The 22,722-nt window shown below is 39.5% G+C and overlaps 1 long non-coding RNA gene and 1 pseudogene across 1 annotated transcript; both read left to right on the forward strand.

The window, feature by feature from the left end:
• The first annotated feature begins 14,462 nt into the window (after positions 1-14,462).
• LOC145804027 (mediator of RNA polymerase II transcription subunit 14 pseudogene) lies at positions 14,463-15,975 on the forward strand (annotated as a pseudogene).
• A 717-nt stretch (positions 15,976-16,692) lies between these two features.
• LOC145804317 (uncharacterized) lies at positions 16,693-18,646 on the forward strand. Its single transcript, XR_014345954.1, has 3 exons — positions 16,693-17,083; positions 17,591-17,664; positions 18,535-18,646. It is a non-coding gene; the product is annotated as an uncharacterized LOC145804317 (long non-coding RNA).
• The last annotated feature ends 4,076 nt before the right edge of the window (positions 18,647-22,722 follow it).

Genomic DNA, 22,722 nt, shown 5'->3' on the forward strand with positions numbered 1-22,722 from the left:
GTTTATTTGCCATTTGTCATCCATTAGGTTTTAAACACTCGAACACTTATTCGGAACATCTTGTATGATGGCAAATATGTAATTAGGGTGTTTATTTTCCATTTCTCATGCATTACGGCTTAAACACTCGGACATTGATTCGGACCCTCTATCATGGTGACGAATATGTAATTATGGTGTTTACTTGCCATTTCTCATGCATTAGGGTTTAAACACTGGCGCACTTACTCGCACACTCTTGCATGGTGGCAGATATGTATTTATGGTGTTTACTGACCATTTCTCATGCACTAGGGTTTGAACACTCGGGCACTTATTCGGACCCTCTTGCATGATTGCAGATATGTAATTATGGTGTTTACTTGCCACTTCTCGAGTATTTGGATTCGAACACTCAGACACTTATTCGAACCCTCTTGCATGATGGCAGATATGTAATTATGGTGTTTAGTTGCCATTTCTCATGCATTAGGGTTTAAACACTCGGACACTGATTCGGATCCTCTTTCATGATGACGGATATGTAATTATGGTGTTTACTTTCCATTTCCCATGCATTAGGGTTTAAACACTAGGGCACTTATTCGCACACTCTTGCATGATGGCATATATGTATTTATGGTGTTTACTGACTATTTCTCAGGCACTAAGGTTTGAACACTCAGACGCTTATTCAGACCCTCTTGCAGGGTGGCAGATATGTAATTATGCTGTTTATTTGCCTTTTCTCATGTATCACGGTTTAAACACTCAGGCAATTATTCGGACCCTCTTGTATGATTGCAGATATGTAATTATGGTGTTTACTTGCCACTTCTTGAGTATTTGGATTCGAACACTCGGACACTTATTCGAACCCTCTTGCATGATGGCAGATATGTAATTATGGTGTTTACTTGCCATTTCTCTTACATTAGGGTTTAAACACTCGAACCCTTATTCGGACCCTCTTACGTGATGGCAGATATGTAATTATGGTGTTTACTTGCCATTTCTCATGCATTAGGGTTTAAACACTTGGACACTTATTCGAACCCTCTTGCATGATTGCAGATATATAATTATGGTGTTTACTTTCCATTTCGCATCCATTAGGGTTTAAACAGTCGGACACTTATTCGGACCCTCTAGCATGATGGTAGATATGTAATTACGGTGTTTACTTACTATTTCTCATGCATTAAGTTTCGAACACTCGGACACTTATTCGGAAGCTCTTGCATCATGGCAGATATGTATTTATTGTGTTTATTTCCCAATTCTCATGCATTCGGGTTTAAATATTTCGGACACTTATTTGGTCCCTCTTGCATTATGGCAAATATGTAACTATGTTGTTTACCTGCTATTTCCCTTGCATTCGGGTTTAAACACTCGCATTTGGGTTTAAACACTCGGATAGTTATTCGGACCCTCTTGCATGATGGAAAATATGTAATAGTGGTGTTTACTTGCCATTTGTCACGCATTACGGTTTGAACACTCGGAAACTTATTCGGACGCTCTTCCATGATGGAAGATATATAATTATGGTGTTTACTTATCATTTCTCTTGCATTAGGGTTTGAAATTCAGACACTTATTTGGACCCTCTTGCATTATGGCAGATATCTAATTATTGTTTTTATTTGCCATTTCTCATGCATAGGGGTTTAACCACTCGGACACTTATTCGGACCCTTTTGGATGATGGCTGAGATATAATTATGGTGTTTACTTGCCATTTCTCGTGCATTACGATTCGAACACTCGGACACTTTTTTGGACCCTCTTGCATGATGGCAGCTATGTAATTATGGTGTTTACTTGCCATTTCTCAATCATTAGTGTTTAAACACTCGAACACCAATTCGGACCCTCTTGCAGGATGGCAGATATGTATTTATGGTGATTACTTGCCATTTCTCGTGCGTTAGGATTTAACCAATCGGACACCTATTCAGACCCTTTTGCATGATGGCAGATATGTAATTACGGTGTTTACTTGCCATTTCTCATCCACTGGGTTTTAAACACTCGGACACTTATTCGGAACCTCTTGGATGATGGCAGATATGTAATTAGGGTGTTTACTTTCCATTTCTCATGCATTACGGTTTAAACACTCGGACACTGATACGGACCCTCTTTCATGGTGACGGATTTGTAATTATGTTGTTTACTTGCCATTTCCCATGCATTAGGGTTGAAGCACTGGGGCACTTATTCGCACACTCTTCCATGATGGCAGATATGTATTTATGGTGTTTACTGACCATTTCTCATGCACTAAGGTTTGAACACTCAGACACTTATTCAGACCCTCATGCATGATGGTAGATATGTAATTATGGTGTTTACTTGCCTTTTCTCATGCATTAGGGTTTAAACACTCGGGCACTTATTCGGACCCTCTTGCATGATTGCAGATACGTAATTATGGTGTTTACTTGCCACTTCTCGAGTATTTGGATTCGAACACTCAGACACTTATTTGGACCCTCTTGCATGATGGCAGATATGTAATTATGGTGTTTACTTGCCATTTCTCATGCATTAGGATTTAAACAATCGGACACTTATTCGGACCCTCTTGCATGATGGCAGATATGTAATTATGGTGTTTACTTGCCATTTCTCATGCACTAGGCTTCGAACACTCGGACACTTATTCGGACCCTCTTGTATGATGGCAGATATGTAATTACGGTGTTTACTTGCCATTTCTCATGTTTAGGGTTTAAACACTCGAACACTAATTCAGACCCTCTTGCATGATGGCAGATATGTAATTATGGTGTTTACTTGCCATTTCTCATGCATTAGGGTTTGAATACTCGGACACTTATTCGGATCCTCTTGCATGATTGCAGATATGTAATTACGGTGTTTACATGCCATTTCTCATGCATTAGGGTTTAAACACTCGGACACTAATTTAGACCCTCTTGCATGATGGCAGTTATGTAATTATGGTGTCTACTTGCCATTTCTCCTGCATGAGGGTTTAAACACCCGGACACTTATTCAGAACCCTTGCATGATGGCAGATATGTAATTATGGTGTTACTTGCCATTTCTCATGCATTAGGGTTTAAATACTCGGACACTTATTCAGACCCTCTTACATGATGGCAGGTATGTAATTGTGGTGTTTACTTGCCATTTCTCATGCATTAGGGTTCGAACACTCGGACACTTATTCGGACCCTCTTGCATTACGGCAGATATGTATTTATGGTGTTTACTTGCAATTTCCCATGCATTAGGATTCGAACGCTCGGACACTTATTCAGACCCTCTTGCATGATGGCATATATCTAATTGTGGTGTTTACTTGCCATTTCTCATCCATTTGGGTTCGAACACTCGGTCACTTATTCGGACACTCTTGCACGATGACAGATATGTAATTTTGGTGTTTACTTGCCATTTCTCATGCATTAGGGTTTAGACACCCAGCACCTAATCAGACCATCTTGCATTGTGGCAGATATGTGTAGACGCGCCCGTGTGAGGCCTTCGTGCTACAGTTCGGACTCAATTTGTGTCACGATTCTTAATCTGAACCCAAGAGTCCAAATCTGGCAAATCGTTTTGAGAAAACAGATTTTTAGAAAAGAAGTGCCAAACATGGACTGCTTTGCCAGATACGGAGTCGCCACCTAAAGATTTTTTTTTTAAGGGGGAATTTAGGAAACCCTGACTCGGTGCCAAAGGCCACATGTCCGTCATCACTAAAGTTTCCTCGGCTCGGGAGCTAGCGTACCATTGGGGAAGGTCAGCTATGAGCACCCCCTCTCGCCCGATCTGAAGATCGGCCTCTACTAACCGTGATATCCGTTTTTGAAAACGTTATGTGTTCTTATTCCGGTTATTAGCCTAGAATTATTATGTTATGCGCACAGCAAACAAGTATAGACCAAATTGCCTAAATTGGAACAAAAAATTTCATGCTTGTTTTGAAAATGGTTTGCTACTCGCGGGTAGGCTGAAATGTAGGTTTTGCCACCCTTAAGTGGACTTTTAGAAAAGATGGTTTTGCCACTATCTAGTGGGCTTAAAACTCACAGTTTTAATGCATTATTCCAATTTAGGTAATTCAACCTCCATCCACAGGCATTCAAGCAGTTATATCACATAAGTAGCTAGCCTCATGGTAATCATGCTGTTATGGCAACACTCACACGCATGCGGTATATGCTAAAGCATAAATGCTTACCGAGTACTCCAAGCCAAAACAGAAACTAGTTAGTAATCATATGCATGATCCTAGTGTATGTTAAAGTGGCTAATGCAACACATGCAAAATGCAACTAAGATAGGCTCGGCTAATCTACAATGACATGTGAAATGCTACAACTAACACGTATTCAATTTGGAATTGAAATACAAATGCAGTTAGAATGATGCGCCGAGCCCGGTGCGTGCAAGACAAATGTTTGAATGCATGTATGCATAACATAAGGTATGCTAATCTAAATATGCCCTAGTCTACCATTATAAGCGGGTAAATAAAAGGGAAGAAAGACGTGGGGTTGGAAGACATACACACACTCACGTGCACTTATTACACAATTGCCCTCCCTCGGAGGGTTCAAATAAATATTATAGTCCGAATAAATAATACTAAATTAATTATTACAAAACTTCTAATTTCATTAATAAATTAAATGCAAATGGAAGGTGGCCACAACCCCCGCCTCGGGATACGCGAATGATGCGTGCTCGATTTGGACTGCCGGGAAATTCGCTGCCATAGCATTGCTGCCTCTGTCTGCCGGGAAATTCGCTGCCATAGCATTGCTGCCTCTGTTTACACTGTCCTGCCCCTCTGAAATTTATGAAAGTCTCCTGAACTGTTCTAAACTTCATTCTGAGGGTAGTGGAGTTCCACCGGCCGAATCAAAAGGCCACCGGCCATGGGAATGAGGTTATCGGCTAAAGATTTTGCTCTCGGCCAAAATTCTTTGCCGGTCGGCACTCTTCATTGCCGGCCGGCCAAATCTTCCTATTGAAACCTGCAGTTGACAGCAGCAGAGGGCAAGCAGTGTATGGCATGGAATTTTTGAGCAAATGTGAGCATGGGCATACTCCCTATCATGCAAGGGACTCAAGGGAGCATGACCCTCGACCCTCGGGCCATCAATTGTGCACTTTTGATGCATGATGGCCTAAGAGGCCAAGTTAGCAGCTTTGATGTAAATGCATGCAAAAAAAATGAATGCCAACACCCTATCATGTTGTGGTCAAGGGGATTGACGACCGAGGGTTGAGACGTGTTACATCACTTGGAGTATGAACACTCCTCAATCCTCATACTTGGTTTGACACCCCAAACCAAGCCAAACGTTATGCATGGATGCAATATACAATGCAAAGTGATGCAACTCATGCAAGATAACATGAACATGCTAAGCTAATGCAACATGACACTGTCTAATCCTGCATGCTAGACTAATGCAATATGGACATATCAAGCATACAACAAGACTATGTAATGCCATTAACTAAACAACATGCAAACATGCGAAAATGATACAATGTAAGCATGCAACCAATGAAATACAACATGCAGGCATGCAAAATATGCAAAGACGGACTTATACTGAAATGAGAGGACATCAGCCCACCCCCAAAACAGTGGCCTAAGAGGATACAAAAGAGCACAAATGATACATGCAAGCATGCACACTTCGAGGTCCATCACCTAAGCATAAAAGGGGACAACTCTAAGCATACTTAAAGGCGATATATATGGGCATTAAACCAACATGCTAAGCTCGGAAAATGAATAGAGAATGATGCCAAATCAAACAAAAAACATGCAAGCAAGACATACCACAATCACCAACACTTGAAGCCAATAAAGGGGGTCAAACCAAAGCTATGTCAACCAAACCTTAAAGGACCAAAATGACCTAAACCAGTCCCAAGGGACCCCAAAACAAGACTAAAGCATACATAGATCATGGTCAAAACATGCTTAGGAATGAGTCCAAAACATGGGCATTCAAGGCCAAAAATGGGAGCATTGCTCAACACCACCACCCAAGCAAACACGACATGAATTTTTCAATACAAAACGGAGTTTTAGCATGCAAAAAGGGCTCTCAAAATCCACTGATATGGCAGCCTAATGTCTAAACACATAGGCATGCACAATGACCATTTTCCAAGGCACAAAAGAACAACCTTTCAAGGCAAGAAAGTGATGATGAATGTGGGCATACAAGCATGGATTAGGGACTGAAATGGCGTATGAAATGACTCCAAATCATTGAAACAACCTAACTAAAGCATGCTAGTGACTCACACACCCAAGGCTCACAAGCCAAAATACAAAGGGGCTATACCAAACATGGCAAATACGAACAAACCAGCACCCAACAGACCTCAATCATGACAAATCATGACCAAAAGCTTCACAAAGCTAGGCAAGAATATGCAAGCACGATGGTCTAATGGCTAGATGCATTTCTAGACAAAATGGGGGAATACAAAGCAAGTGTATTAAGCATGTAAGGGACCACAAATCCGACCAAAAACAGAGGTAAGATATGCCCAAATAACACCCAAAAATCTCTGAAATAGGGCCAAATACAACCAAGCATACATGCTACCCTTATGAGCCAAAACATGAGCAAAATGAGAGACCAAGGGAGAGTGGTGTCCCTCCCCTTTATAAGACCTCAAAACCCCTTCTTCACCACTGAAAATCCACTGGATTTCAGTGGTGAGAAGGCCAAGACTCAAGAGTAAGCAAAGCTTAAGAAAGAAAGCACCAAAAGGGCCGAACAAGGCCTAAGAGGGGGAGGTCGACCCCGAACCACAAAACGACCTTAATGAAAGATCTCAAGCATGTAAATATAAGACTTTTTCATGTTATACACAAAGCTTAAATCAGCATGCAAGGCAGGTCAAAAACTAATGCAAGATTGGGGAAAATAAAGCAAAAGTCTTACCCTTGAAGAATACTTCAAGAACAGCTGGTCCAGCCACTCTCTTTTGACCAAAATCAGTCCAAAACTTCAAAAACAAACCCTCAAAGCCCTCAAGGTTGAAGCAAGGTGTAATGGTGTGTGTCTTAGTGCAAAACTAAGGTCAAAACACACTTTCTAGGCCTCCAAACACACACTAAGGATGAGAGAGAGGAAAATATAGAGAGAGAGAGTATATGACAGATGTATATATGTATAATCTCTGGTTTTTTGTTCAAAATCTCTAACCCTCTACAATGGAAGAAGAGAGGTGCTTATATAGGCAAAAGAAATGGTTCTAAGCTTCTCAAGGAAGCTAAGTAAAAGGGGGTAAAGGGGGCAAGGAGGTCAAGGCTTCTTGAGGAAGCTAAGACAGCTGGCCAAGCTTCTTGAGGAAGCTTTGACAAAGGGTCAAGCTTCCTCAAGAAGCTTTGACCAAAACGGGGTAAAAGGGGCAAAACAGCCACATGTTAGGCCCGGGGTAGGTTTGGTGTATTCCAGCTGGCACAGCTGGCATGCACCATGCCTGAAGAAGGCAAAAAGGTGTTACCGGCCAAAAAAGGAGGTCGCCTGCCAAACAGATAGCCGGCGGGCCATATGGAGTGCCGACCGGCCATTGGTATTAAGAAACCATGGCTGGTGTCAGCAATTAATGGCCGGTGATGCAAAGGGAAGGCCGATGGGGTGTGGGGATGGTCAACAAGCCATTCCCTACCCCTCAAAGCAAAAACACAAGAATTTGGTGCGAAACCAAACGCAAGACGAACAAGTTGAGAGATCCTGAGGCAAGGCACACAACCAAGGCCTTCGGGAACTCAAAATGAACACGAACATGGATGATCACCGAGTGTCCCCGCCGGTGACGTCCAAGTCTTGAGGACGGTCAAAAATGGGTTGTCTACAGTTGCCCCGCTTTGACAGAACTCGAAAGTCGTAACAATGACGGGAGTGATTGTCAAAGCCCAGAGACGACCCATTTTTGACCAGGCCGAAGACTTAGACAAACATGCAAGGCAAGCAAGATATGCGCCCAAAGGCAGGGGCAAAATGCAAGACAATGCACAAAGCCGAACATAACTTATGATCATGCAAAGAAAGCTGTAACGAAGCAGAACATGCAACAATTTTAAGCTAGCATACACCGAACTACACTACAATGCAGAAAGGATGTAAGAGAATTATGCAATTCTCAATATGTCTCACGCAGAGGATACAATACCTGTCCGGTTCGTCTGGTTGCACCAGCCTCGAATGAACTGTACATACAATATCGTGCCTGAAAAGAAAGCAAACTTAACAGGTACAATATTGTTAGCAACATACATAACATGCAATTGGAAGTGCGTGACAACGCAAGTTGAGTGGGACGCATAACAATGCCGTGAAGGCACAAACACATATAAGTAAAGAACATGTGACAACGCGCACAATGCGTATGAAGAAACTTGGACACATGTAAGTAAAGCATGCGGTCTACGCAAGCAATGTGTATAGAAACTTGAAATTGAACACATGTAAGTAAAGCATGCAGTCTACGCAAGCAATGTGTATAAAAGGAACTTGAACACATGTAAGTAAAGCATGCGGTCTACGCAAGCAATGTGTATAAAAGGGACTTGAACACATGTAAGTAAAGCATGCGGTCTACGCAAGCAATGTGTATAGAAACTTGAAATTGAACACATGTAAGTAAAGTATGCGGTCTACGCAAGCAATGTGTATAGAAACTTGAAATTGAACACATGTAAGGACCAGTTACTCATGATGTTGAAATGCCAAGCACTGTAACATGGTATAATTGAAGTGATTTGTGGAATTCATAAGATACAAAAAGGATACGGGAAGGGACGTTCCTTGCGCGTGCCGAGCATTGCTCATAGAAGACACGGCTTGAGGTTAACTCGAAGGCCTACTAATGTTCCGAAAGTGTACTTCCTTGCACTGTCCCGAGTAATGAAGCTGCCAAATCACATAGTTCACCCGAACAAGGGCGCGGGAGATGCATGGCTCACAAGGGGAGGTTACTGGCATCAATTCTGATACTTTGCCGCCCTGCTCTTCTTTTTGCTTTACTTTCCTTTTTACTAGTGGTTTGAACACATTGCACTGCCTTAAGTAGGTTTTACCTTTTCAAAAAAAAGTGTATTTTGCAAAACACATGAGGGAAAGAAAACAACCATTTTAATCAAAATGGTGTTACATTTGTGCTTTCCTAAGAATCGCATCACATGGTATCACATAACAATGTGAATGAAATTAAACTCGGTTTGAAATTTGAGCATTCGCTTCGTAATAATCAGGTAGTGAGCTGACTTACAACTCGATAAGCAAAAAAAGACTTGAAAAGAGTGAAATACAACTCGATAAGCAAATTTACATCCACTCGATAAGCAAATGGGCGTGACGCCGCAAAATCCATCGTCGGAGGGCCTTGGAAGTGGTGGCATTCTCCAAATTCTCAGTATGTTTCAACATATAAACAGCTTAGGGAGCAAAGAGGAAGACCACCAGCCGCGGGAGAAAGCCACAGGCCTCAAGAAACGGCCATCGGCCAGAATCTTTGATCGATCGGCCAAAAGTGGTGGTCGGTCAGCACTATATTTGGCCGGCCGGCCATGAATGAAAGAATCACCAGAATGTTGACACCTGTCCCCCACTCAATCTTATCCCCTACAAAAGGCCTCAGCTTCGTAGTTCTACTCAATTCAACACTGATTTGCTCGAAATGGAGGGATTTCATGCCCAGAATCTCTCGTCCTGGATTAACAACTTGGATGGGTCGGAAAAGCTGAATTTCCGGGGTTTCGGTATAAATGCACTATTCACTCTAAGTCGCACCCCGCTGCACTTTCCGTTTCTTCATGCCGCAGCGAGGTTTTGGAATCCGGTGACTCACGTCTTTAGCTTTAGCAGGCAAGAGGTATGCCCTACCTTCGAAGATTTTCAAGTTTTAATGGAATCCGAGTGTGACGAGGAGATCTTACCCCAGCTTAACTTTGGTTATGTTTAGACCTTAAGGTGAATGTGTGGACTCACTATGTATGATGCTCGATCACTGATTTGTGACGGAATGCTAGATATTCCGAGTTTGATTCCTCGATTTTCGGATACCGGTGACCGCGGCGACCATCATTGGCAAGGCTTCCGCCGACATGCCCTATGTTTGTGCATACTATCTCATTTTCTATTTTCCTCTAGCTCTGGGGGATCCAGCGTCCGGTTGATTGAGGTTACCCAAGGCTTGAAGGAGGGCAAGGGCTGCATTGCCATGACTCTGGCCGAGACGTTGATGGGCTTGGATGCCTTTTATCGCCGAGAGACGACCAAATTTGCGGGGAGTCCACTACTGCTGCAGGTAATGTTTCCCATCCAATCTGACATATGTATTGCTCACATCGCTCGACCCTCAAGCTCGATTTTTCTCACAAAATCCCTTTTCTCACTTTTCTCTCATCGTACTTCTCTCTATTCTTTATTCTCTCATTTTTCATCTCTTCCTAAGTGTGGTTGATGGATAAGTTACAGGTTGTGGACTCTTGCCCAGCATACTCAGCTCGCAACTACTTCTTCAGGCAACGTCTAGTCAACGCCCTTGACGAGGGATGGTGGTTTGATTGGATGTGAAGCCTGTCCGCAGACCGCATTGCTTGGCGGTGCCCTTGGCTCAATCTACCGGCAATGGGCAACAGCATGTCCCGACAGATCGGGATTCAGTTGATTGGCTTGACCCACTGCGTATTCTATTTCCCGTTCCGATTCCAGCGTCAGTTTGGCCACGATCAGACCGGTCCGGTAGAGGGGATAGAGTATCCAGCTGCATTCCCAGCCCAAGGTGCACAGCTCGTTCGGTAGGCCATAGCGTGGGGGACAAGAGAACTCCTGGTCCCCGCTCCTACTTTCAGTTGCACTTTGTCTGATGAGTGCTTGGATTGGCTCAATGAAGAGGCACAAGAAGCACTACAACAAAAGTAATCTATGGTGACGAAAAGTAGTGAAGAAAATAAATTTTCTCACTAAATAAGAACAATTCGTGACAAATTATAAAATTTTGTCACATATAATAAAAAAATAAAAATAATAGGTGACGAAATTTAATTTTGTCAATAAATACTTCTTTTTAGGTGAGGAAAAATTAAGTTTCGTCATCGAAGGTTTTCCCGCTAAATTTTTTTTGGTGGCGCCAAAATTCTGAGACTTTTGGTGAGAAAAAAATTTGTCACTAATTATAAAATTATTACTGAGGAATATATTTTCGTCACCAATAATTTTACCTTTTTCCTTTTTTTTGAAAAACTTGATTTTAAATATTTTAAGATTATTTGGTGTGAAATATATTTTCGTTATTAATAATTTTTAATATTTTGAGACCTTTTAGTGAGGAAATTATTTTGTCAGTAATTTTAGAGGGAAAATTTTGACAAATTGGGAGGTAATGAAAAAAAATAGACTACTAATTTTTTCCTCTCTTTGTTTTTTTAAATCAATTTTCCTCTCATATCTCTCTCACTACAACAAATTGCAAATTTAGTGACTAAAAAATTTCATAAAACACATAGATTTATTTTTTGGTAGGAATACTTTCATATTACTGCCCAATTTATGAATTATGATTTATTTTTATTTTTTTTTTCATATTTTTTGTTATATTTACATACACCCAAAATTGAAGCACCAAAAAAATTCTGATTTGGCACCTAAATTAGTCCCAAAAAAATTTTCAACTCCTTGATTAGAACATTGTGCCCTAATCCATCTACAGTTCTTTCACAAAACTGTAACAGAGAACCACTGTGAGGACGGTTCATCCACCACCCACCATGAGGACGGTTCATCCTCCACACCATGAGTTCGTCCTGTACCGACATTAAGCTACAGCACCACCGTGAGTTCCAGGTCAGTTAGTTGTCTCTGTTTCTCTTTTTCTACCCCTCTCTCTATCTCTTCAGGTCCTTGGGTTTCTCATTCTCTACCCTCACTCTGTATTCGGACTTGTTTGCGTGAATGGAATTCATTGTTAAGATGAGATTAAAGTCATTTCATTCATTACTTCTAACATCTCCAAAACTTCTCTACTTTAAAGGGTTCCATGAACAACTTGAATGATTTTAATTTGGGGAAAAAATATAGAAAATAGAAGGATTAACATGTTATGTATTCTGATTATGATATTCATATTCTACCCAATATAATCATTGAAGTGAATGAATTGTTGGTGATTCTACACTCAATAAAGTCTCATGCTTCTGATTATGGGTCTGCTCGGTGTTTGATAAAATGCCATAATGGTTAGTTTTTTCTTTATTGTTTTGTTTTTTTTGTTTTTTTTTTTTTGTTTTTGTTTTTTTTTTAAAGGAGCAACAGGATTGGATAATTATAAAATCTTATTCATCTTTCATTCCCTCCAATCACAAAGTTATTGTAATGACAATGATGTCCTTGTTTTGCATTTCGCATCCTTGGTTCTTGTAATGAATGATAAATGATAATGATGTCCCTGCTAGACATGGTCTAAATTCATGCCAGAATTGCTAATTTGCTAAGTAATAGAAATTCCCTTTCTTTTGTTAGATGTCCTGTTATTTTTCATGCCAGAATTGCTAATTTGCTAAGTCCTGTTCCACATTTTTCATGCCAGAATTGCTAATTTGCTATGTCCTGTTTTCACATTTTTCATGCCAGAATTGCTAATTTGCTAAGTCCTGTTCCACATTTTTCAAAGTAGAAGTATTTTTTTTATTATTTATAAAAAAATCTAAATCAGATGTAAGTCATTTACTTCTCACTTTGCACCCTTGACAATACATGTTTTATTCCCAATTCATTTCAGCAACCAGAACGTTATGAATTTGATCACATCCATTTTGATTCAAGTATTGGAAGTCCAGTTGCAATATTGTATGGTGCTCTTGGGACAGATTGCTTTAGAGAATTTCATGTCGCATTGGTGGCAACAGCCAAAGAGGTCTACTACTTGATGCTAAGCTATATTATTTTTACTTGTTACTACATTTTTTTATGTACCTACTGGTGAGCTATTCTATATGGTTGTGCTACTACTGGTGCATCATCAGTAAATATAGATTTTTCCATAGAGTAAACATTTGTCAAAATAGATTAGCATAAGGCTTCTTTAGTGATTGATTCCCACTTATCACATAATTGAGTTGTATTTTTTCCCACATGCATCCTGGTTATCAAAAACTCATTGGATACTCCAACACACAAGTCCATGTCTCAGACAGAGTGGTAGAGTCTTTCTAGGATAGACTAGAGTGCTGTAGTAGAGCATAATTGCAAAGTAGACAATAGTGCAAAACATCTTTTAAGATGGCTTCTTCAAGTTGATCTCTTATTGTAGTAGCAGACAACTTGAAGACCAAATGGGGGGCGTTTGTAAGAGAAAGTTTTGTAAAGCTACTATTTTGGTGAATAAAATTCAGATTTGCAGTGCCTAGATAAGCCTCTTTGTTACTATTTTTATTATCTATTTTTGGGTAGAAATTGATTGCATGAAGTTGAATATTTGTGTAGAAATAGTTAGATTTACATGTGTTATGTTTGTGCCTTGTTATGCCCTGTTTGTGGCTTCTTTTTTTTTTTTGTATTATTAACTAAATTTTTTGTTCATTTTTGACTTTCTATTCTTTTTTTCCCCCGTGTCACCTGTGTAAAAAATGTTGACATTGATCAGATTCAGATGATTGAAGATGTACTTAATTTGAGCCTTCTTGACTATGGAAAACTACTTTAACTTTCACCCAATGCTGTGGGTGCTAATAAAACATCTGAACATGGTCTTCTCTCTGAGCTCAACGTCGATGGTTCTATGCTTAGTTCTGGAAATCTGCTATCAAGTTTCTCTTCTATTGTTGATGAAGTGTTTGAGCTTGAGAGAGGGTCATCTGCACCTTCTTTCTCTAGTCAGAGTCACTCTTCATCATTTAATGCATCTGCTGTAGCGCATTGTGGCTTTGTTCTAATGAATTTTCAGAGTATGAAAGTTAGAACCTCCTTGCCTAAGCGGGAGGGAGGAACACAAATAGCACAGATCAATAATGCTCATAAAGTTTCTGGTAGATCTCCCCATTATAATAGTGGCTCTATTTATTCAACAAGCAATTTGAAGGGCATCATGCAGTCTAGCTCTGTAAGTTCACCACCTTCTGGCTTAGAAAGGTGCACAACTTTGAAAAACTGTTTGCTTCAAAATCTAACTAGGATTTGGCTTCTTTTATATCTCCACATTCTGCTGATTCTTGTGCCACAATGAATTTGTCTTCCCCACCAAGACTGACTAGCCCCCGAGTTTCTGCACCAATTGTAAAACCTAACAGGCCTAGAACCTCAGCAATTGGATCTTTTAAAGTTTCTGGATCTAGCCCTTAGGCTACAACTATCATATGTAAGTTACTTTGATTTTATCTGTATTAGCTGCGACTTATAAATTTCCATTAAATAGTATTTTTGTAGTTAATTGTATTTGTGATAAATGTGTTCCTTTCAACCGAAGCACTAGATTTTGCTGTTGGTCCTAGCTCAAATCTTGATGCTGTTACTAGACATGATAGAAGATCAAGAAAGTGTACAATTTCAGATATGTTGAATTTGATTCCATCACTTTAATGTTTAGAGCTCCAGTCAGGATTTAGTAAGAGAAAAAAAATCATGGATTCAGGATTCAGTTGTCAGATTTCACCACAGGCACTCATTTCATTGAAGATGATTGGCAAAACTGAAGGTTATAGTTATGCAAGTCTATTTGCTGAAGCAAATAAAGGAAATGCACCCTCTAGCATATATGTTTCAGCTCTTCTTCATGTGGTCAGGTATTGCTCACTTTGTATCAAGCATGCTCGACACTCTAGCCAGATGGATGCACTTGACATTTCATATGTTGAAGAAGTGGGTCTAAGAAATGCATCCTCAAATTTATGGTTCCGACTCCCATTTACAAAAGGCAATACATGGCAACACATATGCCTGCGACTTGGTCTACCTGGATGCATGTATTGAGATGTCAAAATAAATGACCAGCACTTCAGGGACTTATGGGAAATTTAGAATGGAAGCAATAGTACTCCATAGGGTTCTGGTGTTCGTATTGCCAATACGTCTGATGTAGATTCTCATATCTGTTATGATCCGGAAGGTGTTGTTTTGAGTTATCATTTTGTGGAGGCAGATAGCATCAAGAAGTTAGTGGCAGATATCCAAAGGCTCTCCAATGCTAGAATGTTTGCACTTGGAATGCGAAAACTGCTTGGAGTAAGACCAGATGAGAAACTAGAAAAAGACAATGCAAACTCCAATAGTAAAGCAGCAGTTGGAGCAAAAAGTGCTCTCGAGGCGTTTGACAACTTTTCAGAATAGATGAGGAGGGCTTTTCGCATTGAGGCAGTTGGTCTCATGAGTTTGTAGTTTAGTTTTGGTTCAGGGGTACTTGTTTGCTTTGTTGTCGAGTGGGAGTCTGGTAAAGAGGGATACACGATACATGTTTCTCCCGACCAGCTTTGGCCTCATACCAAGGTTAGTTTTTTGTTTGTTTTTGACTTTCTGTTCTGTTTTTCCTCCCTAAATAATGGAAATCAACCTACTTCAATTATTTTCCTTTTTTGTTTTTGAAATGTTACAGAGGTATTATTGTATATATACACTACAAAGTTGTTATAAGGTAGTGTTAAACTTGTGATATTCTTCACAGTAGCCACATGTTAGCTACAGGTTAAGACAATTGCAGTCAGAGTCAGTGAGGAAACTACTTATGGCCTAAGGTCTCCAAAATTCATCCAATAACCCTCTATTATGGAGTATTTCTATAATGTAAATGACATGGTCCCTAAATTTTTCCAAAATTCTTTTGGTTTTCCTATATTTCAGTAGTATTTTTACAGTGTATATGGGATGACTATTCACATATTAATATTATATAATAGCATCAGTGTGTACTTTGGCACCAAATATATATATATATATATATAATATGTAAAAGCATTTTTTTTTTCAAATATAAAAATCATTGAGGTATTTTTTTTTTCATTCATAGAGGTATTTCCTTTTAAATAAAGTAGCTACTGTGAAAATAATATAACAAAAATGAGGATCAAGGTAAGTTGTAGTTTCCTAATCAATTAGCTGAGCTACCTAAGCAATGCAGCTCTCCTCCAAGGAGCCTACTTCTTTACCTCTCCATTTCCCAAATGACCCCTTGGATGTTGTCATTTGTGGCAGATTATACTCCAATAGGTGTGAATGATCTGAACATCACTTTGGATAAAGTTATGCCAATGAACCTTATGTAGTAATGCCATTTTATTCAGATATTCTTACCCATTTGGGTTCACCAAGTAAGTTCAAACCAAATCTAACCGGCCTTATCAGATTGTTTTTGGGTAGCTTTTGCCACTATATAAGATCAATTATCACAGTTTCATGTGGTTACCACCCAATTTTGGGTAGCTTTTGTCAATTTTGAATTTGCTGTGTGATGCAGAGTGCATAAAACTGTTATGACCCTACCACTTTTATATATTTTTCAAAAAAATTCGTAAGTTTGCAAGCTTTGAAGAAGGGATTTCCTTTTAAGATGGATTTATTTTTCTGCAGGTTGTTGAGTTTGCCCTGGCTTTGCAGAAAGCTGGGTGCTTTTTAGTTGTTCTGAAATGTGTGCTTGCACCTGTTGCTACTGCTGCTGCAACATCTGCTCTTCGAATCGCTACAATTGGTTTTAGGACAGGGTCTTTCTGTATTGGCCAAGTTAATTGATTCTTTAGCTCTCTCTACTGCCCCTAATAATGAATTAGACTTGACTAGCTTGTGTTGTGCATAATCTTTTTGCTTTCATTTGTACATATAATTAGCTATCTGATCTTGTAATTTGCTTTTCAAGTACTAAAGTGGGCATTTTAGCGATATCATGTGTTCATATATTGAGTTTACTCATGTAATGAACTTTGAATTTGTTTTTCCTTTTAATTTGCTTTTTATATAACGGCATTTGTGTGCATGTCGTGAAAGAGTTTTTACGACATGCATTGCAAGCCGTAAAAATTCAATTTTGTTGTAGTGAGAACTTGCTCCGAAGAATGTGGAATACAAGGCTATGGATGACAGTGCAATAAAAAAAGGTTAGCATGCTTAACTCATGCTATTTTGCTAAGTTAATTGACTGACTTTAAAAGCTATGCAAAGTTTCATTCTCTTCTGGTTATGAAACTCCATAGATGGTGTCATTGAAACCTGTCTTCCACTTCATTTATAGAAATATGAATTGTAAGCTGAAATTATGCACTATACCTCGTAGTTTTTATTAATCAGTTCTATGACGCTGAATTATGGATAGTATGCGTATTCCAAAAAGTTATCCTAATATCCTATTGTTGTTTCTCTGATAATGTGTTTCTTTTGCTTTTTCTCTTTAAAATGATCCGTGCTAGTCAACTCTTCTTCTGATGCCTTTCCAGCAAAGTTATGCGTTTCTAAATTGTGATATTTTACTTCAGAATGTGTGAATTTGATTTGTTATTTGTTAACTTATCTATATTGTCCTTATCTTATTCCTATAGGTACAATGTTTCAGTTCTTTGATTTGAGTTAGGAATAGATTCTTAAACAATATGATGTTGGAGATGCAGGTGTAACTCTTGAAGATCCTCACACTGAAGATCTCAGCCAAGAAGTTAAGGGCTTCATATTCTCTGGAATTCTGGTTCGTTTATGAAAGTCATAGTTGCCTCAATTGGAATTCCATTTCAAAATACTTTTGGTCACTTCTATAGTTGCATTAATTGTTGATCTTTCTCTCTATACATGATTTAGATATATTTAGTAGATGTTGCATGTTTACCGGAGACCATTATAATCTTTTATTTTCTGGATGGAGAATCTTTTTTGGCTGAAAACTCAAGTTTGAAAAATGTTTTTAAGCAATCATGAGTGGACTTTTCTTCATTTTGTAATAGTCTATCACATATAGGAAAATAAAGTTCTGCTTGGCTACTAACTATAAGCAATTGGACTATTAACACTTTTTGACAAATACTTTATTGATTACTATTATTATTTTTATTGTTATATTTAGTAAGACGAGAAAATTGATTATCACTAATACATAGGATATAGTTACAGCATGGAAATGAACTTTTTTCAATAAACCTTAAATGTTATACGTATCATTTTCTGATTTTCAATGAATCACAAATCTGAAACTGAAAATAGAAGTAATATACTTAGCTACGGAGAATGATTAGAAAATATGAACAATAATATGTGACATAAGTTTTTTTGGTGACATTTAAAATCTGCCAGCATTTTGTGACTGCCTTTACTTAAGTCTTGAAAATTCCTTCTTAGAACCTTGACTGTACTAGCAACATTATTTTTTTGGGTATTTTTTCTAGGTAGTGTTGGAGTTGCTCTAAGTTAGTAATATGATTAATAGGAGCTTGCCATGTACAAAGGAACTTCTGGTTGTCAAGCTAGACTCATTGTGTACACAATTTGTATTGACATGGATAGAGTGGTCTATACAGTGTAACTGATAATATGTTAATGTTTTTCTTGTTAATTTTCTTTGCAGATTGGTTTTTGATGACGTTTGGAAGCATACTTGCAAATCAAGATCAAGTGTTGAATTTATTTATTTATGGAATTGATACTTAGTTGTAGTTGCAAATCAAGATTGAGTGTTGATTTTTTTTTTGTGGACTCCACGTTAGTTTATTTTGGGATTTACTTTGATGGTTTTTTTGTTATACTCAATGGATTATTATTAAAGTTGTTTGATGGATATATTTTGATTTATAATATAAATTGTTTAGTGAATTTTTTTGGGGAGTGGTGTATAATAGTTAGTGGAATTCTTAATACATTTAAAAGGATATTGGGATATAAGCAGGGATATTTGTAAAATAATAATTTAAATTGAAATATAAAATATGGAACAAATTTAGTGACGAATTTGTTTCGTCATTTGTACTTGTTATTATGACAGTGATTATTCGTCGCAAATAAATATTTTTTGTGACAAAATTTATTACAGATTATATATGAAAGTTTTCATTGATTTTGTTGTTTGGTGACTAAAAATTTCATCACGTATATAAATATTTGCCACGAAATATATTTCGTCACCCATTTGACTTTTGGAGACGAAAAATTTGGTCAATTTTACATCTTATTGTGACGAAATTATTTTCTCATTAATGATTAACATGCGTGACGAATTTATTTGTCAACTAAAATTATAAATATAGTATTGAATAACTATTTGGTGACGAAAATGAGAATTTTTGGCGACAAAATGTTGTTTTATTGGTGACAAAAAAATTCGTCACTAAAGAAATTTCATTGGTGACGAAATTAGTTTTCGTCACGGTGGTTTTTAGTGACAAACATTCAATGACGAAACTAGTGAGGAAAATATTTCATCACAAATATCTATAGTGACGAAATTAGCTCTTTGGAGACAAAAAAAAATCGTCATTCAAGACCCAACTTGTTGTAGTGAAGGGCCTAGCTTGGCATCAGAGGCTTCGACCAGCTCTGGGAGGGGGCGCAGGAACACCTGACTTATCTATGCCCCAGATTTATTGCTTTATTAGTACTTTCAAGTTTTCTTAATGAATGTAATAAAAAACAACTTCAATTTGTATGCAAGAGTAGGAGGACTCTGTATTGAAATCAATGAACTTTGAAGGTCATGGTACTGAAAATTTCCCGTTTTGGTCGATTAATTTGAACAAAGTCAACTTTTATCAAAACTTTTCAAAACTATTTTCGATATGGATCAGAACTGGACACGCCTGAGATCTGTCACTGAGATGCACAAACCCCGGATCCCAGCAACTGGAAAGTTGCCCCTAGTCTAAATAGTACCGCAGCACTGCATGGCAACGCAAAGTTGCCCCTAGTCTGAATAACACTGTACCGGACATCATAACCGGACTCTTGAATGTTGAATAGACAAAGATGACCGAGATGATCAAATGGACAAAGCTGATTGGGGAAAAGTTTATGGCTGAACTTCAGGATGAAGCTGCCTACGTATCCCAAAGATGGGAATCAAGCCTTACGTAGTTCAGGCTTAGGTTCACTCAAGTATTTTCACTCTCCTTTTACGCTCTAATTTTTGCCAAGGCCGCCCTTTTGTGGGTTTTCAACCTTGCGAACTCAGTTCAGTTTTTTTATATTTTCTAATTTTTTCAATGCTCTAACTTTTGCCTAGGTCGCCCTTTCGGGTTTTCGGCCTAGCGAGCCTCTCAGGGATAATATTTCTTCAACTTGTCCATGTTGATCGGTTGGGAGAACTCTAGGCCATCTAGATCCATTAGAACCACAGCTCCACCTGACCAGATAGCTTTGATGATGTAGGGACCAGTCCAATTGGGTCTGAACTTGCCCCTTAGGTCGTGGATGGGAGCTTGGTTGTCCTTGAGCACCAAATCTCATTCCTTTAGATCCCTGGACTTGACTTTCTTGTTGAAAGCTCGGGCAATTCTACGCTGATAACTTTGAACATAGTACAATGCTTTCAGTCTTCTTTCATCAAAGAGCATGAGTTCCTCAAACCTACTCGGCTGCCAATCTGCTTCGGCTGTTTGACACTCAGCCAATACTCGCAATGACGGAACCTTAATTTCGATAGGTAGAACGGCCTCCATTCCATAAACCAATGAATACAGAGTCGCTCTGGTAGAAGTTCTAATTGAAGTCCTGTAGCCCCACAGAGCAAACGGCAGCTTATTTGGCCAATCCCGGTAGGTTTCCACCATCTTCTGCAGTATGTGTTTGATATTCTTATTGGCGAACTCGACCGCTCCGTTGGTTTGCGGCCGGTATGTGGATGACTTATGAAAGGCCACGTTGTATTTCTCTAACAAGTCAATCACCTCCTTCTTGAAGTGGGAACCGTTATCCGAAATAATCTCGTTTGGGACCCCGTAGCGGCAGATGATGTTGTTTCTGATAAATTTTGCAACGTACGACGCATTCAACACCACATATGATTAGGCCTCGACCCACTTTGTAAAGTAATCTATCGCGACCAGGATGAACTCATGTCCATTCGATCCCTTCGGAGTGACAGCCCCGATCACATCAATTCCCCAAACTGAAAATGGCCATGGCGAAGTCATATTGTACAGCTTCGACGGCGGAATATTCATGCGATTTGCATCGATCTGGCATTTGTGGCATCGCCGAACAAAACCGATACAATCCTCCTCCATGGTGGACCAGTAGTAACCTTGTCTGAGGATTTTTCGTGCTAGCATCACTCCATTCATATGCGCACCGCATTCTCCTCCATGGATGGCCTCCATCAGTCGCTTCGATTCCTCGGCTTCAACACACAGCTTATGCATTCCCAGATGACCTCTCTTGTACAATTTACCCCCACAGATGATGAACTAAACGGCCATTCTTCTAATTGCCCTTTTATCTTTGGTATTTACCCCTGGCGGGTATGCTTCCTTCTCCAAGAAATTCCAAATGTCGTAATACCGGGGGTTTTCGTCTTAAACCTCATCTATAGCAGCAATTGACTCGTAGGTTGGCGGAAATTTCTGGTCAATGATAACGGGACGCATCCGGACTCCGAACGGGATGTCTATCATGGAAGATAGAGTTGCTAAAGAATCTGCGACCCTGTTGTTCTCTCTTAGTAGATGAGCAAAGTTTAGCTTTTCAAACCGAGGAATTAACAAGTCCAAGGTCCGGTGATACATCATCATCTTTTCTTCTTTGACTTTCCAGTCTCCTTTTGCTTGAGACACAACAAGGTTCGAGTCCCCGATGACGTCCAACCGTCTTGCCCCTAGTTCCAGGGCTGCTTCTAGACCGGCAATGCATGCCTCATATTCTGCTTCGTTGTTCGAGACTTTGAACTAGAGTTTGAAGGTCAGAGGGATACAAGAATTGTCGGGTGCTATCAGCAACACTCCTATCCCATACCCGTACTGATTTGACGCTCTGTCAAAGTACATCATCCAATACTCGTCGTCGACGTGCAAAATGGCTTCATCCGGGAATAAGTATTCAACTGCTTCACCTCCTTCCACTGGATGATAGCCTAAGAATTCTTCCACTGCCCTTCCCTTGATTGACTTGCGCGTCACATATTTTAGATCGAATTTGGAAAGCAACAGCAACCAACGAGCTAGCTTACCCGTAAGTGCCGGTTTCTCGAGAAGATATTTGATGGGATCGAGTCGTGAAACCAACATTACGGAGTGAGCTAACAGGTAGTGCCGTAGCTTCCTGGTAGCCCATACCAAGGTAAGCAAGCCTTTTCAAACGGTGTGTAGCGAGTCTCATACTCTAGCATCTTCTTGCTCAGATAGTAGACAGCGCTTTCCACCTTATCCTCTGATTATTGCGCGAGCATGCAGCCCATTGTGGTTTGGGTTACCGAAAGATACAATATCAACGGTCTCCCCGGCTCTGGTGTTGACAACGCAGGCGGGTTCTGTAAGTATTCCTTGATCTATTCAAAAGTAGCTTGGCATCGGCCGTCCCATTGGAATTTCCTTCCTTTCCTCAGGAGACCCAAAAGTGGGTCACAAGTCAAGGTTAATTTTGAGATAAACCGTCTTATGAATTGCACTTTACCCAGAAAGCCTCACACCTCATTTTCAGTCCTTGGTGGTGGCATTTCCAGGATGGCCTTGATTTTGGAAGGGTCGACTTCGATGCCCCTTTGTGTAATCAGAAATCCCAGCATTTTTCCCGCTGTAACACCGAACGTACACTTCTGAGGAGTTAGCCG

The sequence above is a fragment of the Camellia sinensis genome, chromosome 12 (genome assembly GCF_055761805.1).
Source record: "Camellia sinensis isolate YWXY chromosome 12, ASM5576180v1, whole genome shotgun sequence".
NCBI classification, from domain to species: Eukaryota; Viridiplantae; Streptophyta; class Magnoliopsida; order Ericales; family Theaceae; genus Camellia; species Camellia sinensis.